The sequence below is a fragment of the Propithecus coquereli genome, unplaced genomic scaffold (genome assembly GCF_000956105.1).
Source record: "Propithecus coquereli isolate 6110/MARCELLA unplaced genomic scaffold, Pcoq_1.0 Scaffold5, whole genome shotgun sequence".
Classification (NCBI taxonomy): Eukaryota; Metazoa; Chordata; class Mammalia; order Primates; family Indriidae; genus Propithecus; species Propithecus coquereli.
Genome location: NW_012150840.1, coordinates 9,655,052 through 9,659,290, shown reverse-complemented (window position 1 = coordinate 9,659,290; position 4,239 = coordinate 9,655,052). Strand labels below are relative to the sequence as shown.

Here is a 4,239-nt window from a genome sequence, read left to right as displayed (position 1 = left end):
AAAAAAAAAAAAAACCTAAACAAAAAAACAAAAACAAAATTGTGAAACAACCTCAACTTGACCAAATTTAATCATTCCTTCCCTCATTAAACTTCCTTTCTCCAGCATGTCCTAATTCCGATAATTAACAAAGCCTTTCTGTGCAATTCCTTCTATCCTTGTAATACAACTAAAAAAAAAGTATAAATAATTTTGTTTTGAAGGAGTGGGTATATAAAGAGTCTGAGTCCAAAAGAATATCAAAAGCTTATAAAGGTTTAGGTTTGTTTGTATTGTAATGAGCAGGTGTCAATTTTGTAATAAATTTATTTTGATCTATCCCAGGGATGTGAAAAGCGAACCGGTGGTCCCAACAAGGCCTAGAGCAGCGGGTGTTGTCTGGGAAGAAAAGGATGGTAGCGGGGTGGGGGTTGGGGAAAATAGGTCCCCATGAATCGAGGGAACGAAACTGTAGCTGTGGACGCGTGGAACATTCAGCGCCCGAGTAGTTACCAGGTGATGCAGGCGGAGCCTCCTTTTTGGCTGACTGGGTCAAGAGTCCCCAAGGTTAGGTAAGTGCTTCTCAAGAGAAGAAAAGGGGGTCGGAGGCAGGAGGCCCGGAGAGGGCGTGGGAGACTGCGGGCTCCGATGAGAGCCCTCTTAGCACACCAGGGTGCAGAACCGCCCCCGCCGTGGGTGAGGGGCCGAGGAGGCCGCACCTGGAGTGGAGGAGGGCGGGGAGAGGGGCAGGGCTAACCTGCTCGGGGACTGCGGGGTTCAGTGGCCCCCGCACACGATGATACCCCGACTCCACGACCTCTCTTGGTCCGCACTGAAAACCTCCTGCACTCTACGCACAATCCGGTTGAAACATCTCGCCAATCCCTGAGCCTCACTTACCTGCGGCTTCTGATCGGGCCCGCACACCTACGGCACCTCACGCTAAAGACCTGGAACCTCTGCGACCGCCTGTGCGCACCTACCCGGATCCACTAGGACCGTAGCCACTTCCGGAGGAAGTAGCCCCCTGGGTTGTGTGTGAATGGAGAGACGCCATCTTGCATAAAACCTGCTGGATCCTGTGTTGCGTCTCCAGCACTGGAGAGCAAAGGATATGTTAAAATTGGAACGGCGTAACATCTTGTATCTCTTCAGAAAAGCGGTGCTTTTATTTCCGGGACTTTTTTTTTTTCCCCGGTAGAGACATTCGCCATGTTGCCCACGCTGCTCTCGAACACCTGGACTCAAGTGAGTCTCCCGCCTCAGCCTCCCAAAGTATAGGGATTAGAAGCGTGAGCCACCGCGCCTGGCCGGTTTGGGTTTCGTTTTGGAGGCAGAAGCCTCTAGAACCCTCAAAAATGCAATATAGGACATCTAATGTTAATTCTTACTATCCCGGGTAGTGTTTCTCTACTGCATTAATTTTCTAACTGCTAAATGATGACGGTAAATAGGAAAGACGCTGATTAAATAATGTATTCCTCACTAGCAGTGCATACTATCCTCAGTGCATACTATCCTATAGCCATTATAATAAGTTGCGCCATTTTTTATAACAATAGCCACAGTATTTTCCATTTATATATTGTTCATTCACTCAGTCTTTATTAGCAGCTAATGTGTGCTATATGCTGTTCCTTTGTCATGGAATGTGAAAAACAGAAGAGGAAATGAGATATGCGTAAATAACCAATGTAAAGCATAGTAATAGCCATTTGTGGACTGTGTGCTCACTGTGTGCTAGGAACTTTGAAAAGTGTTTTACTTACTTTATCTCATTTAATGCTCATAATAATTCCATGAGGTGATATTATTATATTATTAGTGCCATTTTACATAAATAGAGAAAGGTTAAATAACTTTCTTGAGGTAATTCAGCAAATAAGCATTGGAGCTAGGAATCAAACCTAGGTATGTCTGATTGCAAAGCTTGGTACCCTCATCCGTTATTATTATATTGTCTCCAATACAGGCAAAAAGGTTCTGAGTTCTATTAGATAAGTACCCATGGGGAAAATTTCCAACTAATGTAGAGGATTAGCCCCCTGCATTTTTATTATCTGCTTTTTCTTGAAACATGGAAAAAATAAACATGGTAAAGAGAAAAATGCATATTAAAACCATGATGAGATAACATCATATACCCACCAGAATAGCAAAATGAAAAAGACAGAAAATATCAAGTATTAGCAAGATTGTAGAGCAGCCACGACTCATATATACTCCTGAAGGGAACATAAATTGATACAATCACTTTTTAAAACTTTTTGGCACTATCAGCTAAAGCTGAATATATGAAAAGCTTTTGTCCCAACAATTTGACTCCTAGGTATATACGCAACTGAAATGTCTACATATGTCCACCAAAAACGACATGTACAAAAAAAACCTCATACCCACACTTTGTAATAGCCCCAAACTGGAAACTACCCACATGTCCATGCTGTTAGAAATTAATGTATGTAGTGATTAATCTTGGGGGAGTAGTAGCTGGAAGAGAATTATAAGGAGGCTCATGAAGTACTAATAATGTTCTATTTCTTTTCTTTTTTTTTTTTTTTGAGACAGAGTCTTGCTCTGTTGCCCAGGCTAGAGTGCCCTGGTGTCAGCCTAACTCACAGCAACCTCAAACTCCTGAACTACTGTGCCTCGCTTAAAAATTAATTATATAAGTGATCTGCTTAATACAAAGAATAAATCCAAAATCATAGAAGAAAGAAGATAACAAAGATTGGAAAATAAATTAATAAAACAGAAAAAGATGCAACAGAGATGGAAAACAAAACTAAGGTTATATTTTTGAAAAGACTGTTAAGGAAAGGAAAGTTCTATGAGATCGCTCCAGATAAAAGAGAAATAGCATCAAATAAATAATATTAGGGAGGCAGACATGATGGCTCGTGCTTGTAATCTCAGCACTTTGGAAGGCCAAGGTGGGAGGATCGCTTGAGGCCAGGAGTTCAAGACCAGTCTGGAGAACATAGTGAGACCCCATCTCTACAAAAAATAAGCTGGCTGTGGTGGTGCATGCCTGTAGACCTAGCTACTTGGGAACTGAGGTGTGAGGATCACTTGAGCCTAGGATTTCAAGGTTGCAGTGAGCTATGATCATGCCACTCCATGTGCCTCTGCACTCCAGCCTCGGCAATAGAGCAAGATCTCATCTCTAAAAAAACGTTAAAAATAAGATGATATTAGGACTGAAAAGGGGGACATAAAATACAGCGGATATTTAAGAAACTAGAAAATATGATGAACAACTTTATGCCAAAAAAATTGATTAGACAAGAGAATGGAAAGACATGCCACATACTGGTAGAAAATATTTACTAAACATGGTCCGACAGGAGCTTGTAAAAAAAAATTTTACAAAACATATCGGATAAAGGATTGGTATCCAAAATATACAAAAATTCTTAAAATTCAACAATAAAAAAATCATTTAAAAAGTGGGCAAAAGATCTGAATAGACCCCTCAACCAAAGCAGACATACAGTTGATATACTACATAAGCACATGAAAAAATGTTCAACATCATGTTATTAGAGAAATGCAAATTAAAATAAAAATGAGATACCAGTATACACCTATTGGAATGGCTAAAATCCAAAACACAACAACAAATGCTGCGGAGGATGTAGAGCAGTAGGAACTCTCATTCATTGCTGGTGGGAATGCAGAATGATACAGCCACTTCTGAAGACAATTTGGCAGTTTCTCGCAAAAGTCGCAATAGTCTCAGCACACAATCCAGCCATCACACTCCTAGGCATTTACCCAAATGATTTGAAAACTGATGACCACACAAAAACTTGTGCATGAATGTTTGTAGCAACTTTATTTATAAGTTGGAAACAACCAAGATGTCTTTCAGTAGGCAAATGAATAACCAAACTGTGGTACATCCGTATGGTGAAATGTTATTTAGAACAAAAAATAAATAAGCTATCAAGCCACAAAAAGACATGGAAGAAACTTAAATGCACATCGCTAAGTGAAAGAAGCCAGTCTGAAAAGGCAACATACTATATGCTTCCAACTATATGACATTCTGGAAATGGCAAAGCTATAGGGATAGTAAAAAGATCAGTGGTTCGGCTGGGCACAGTGGCTCATGCCTGTAATCCTAGCTCTCTGGGAGGCTGAGGCGGGTGGATTGTTTGAGCTCAGGGGTTCGAAACCAGCCTGAGCAAGAGTGAGACCCCGTCTCTACTAAAAAAAATAGAAATTAATTGGACAACTAAAAATATATAGGAAAAA

At 40.8% G+C, this 4,239-nt stretch overlaps 1 protein-coding gene across 1 annotated transcript in view; it reads right to left on the bottom strand.

Moving 5' to 3' along the window:
* EXD2 (exonuclease 3'-5' domain containing 2) overlaps positions 1-988 on the bottom strand; it is a 24,124-nt gene extending 23,136 nt beyond the window's left edge. The window contains exon 1 of the mRNA XM_012656283.1: positions 880-988. The gene's annotated coding sequence lies outside the window, so the exon portion shown is untranslated. The remainder of the gene's footprint in view (positions 1-879) is intronic.
* Positions 989-4,239: the final 3,251 nt, after the last annotated feature.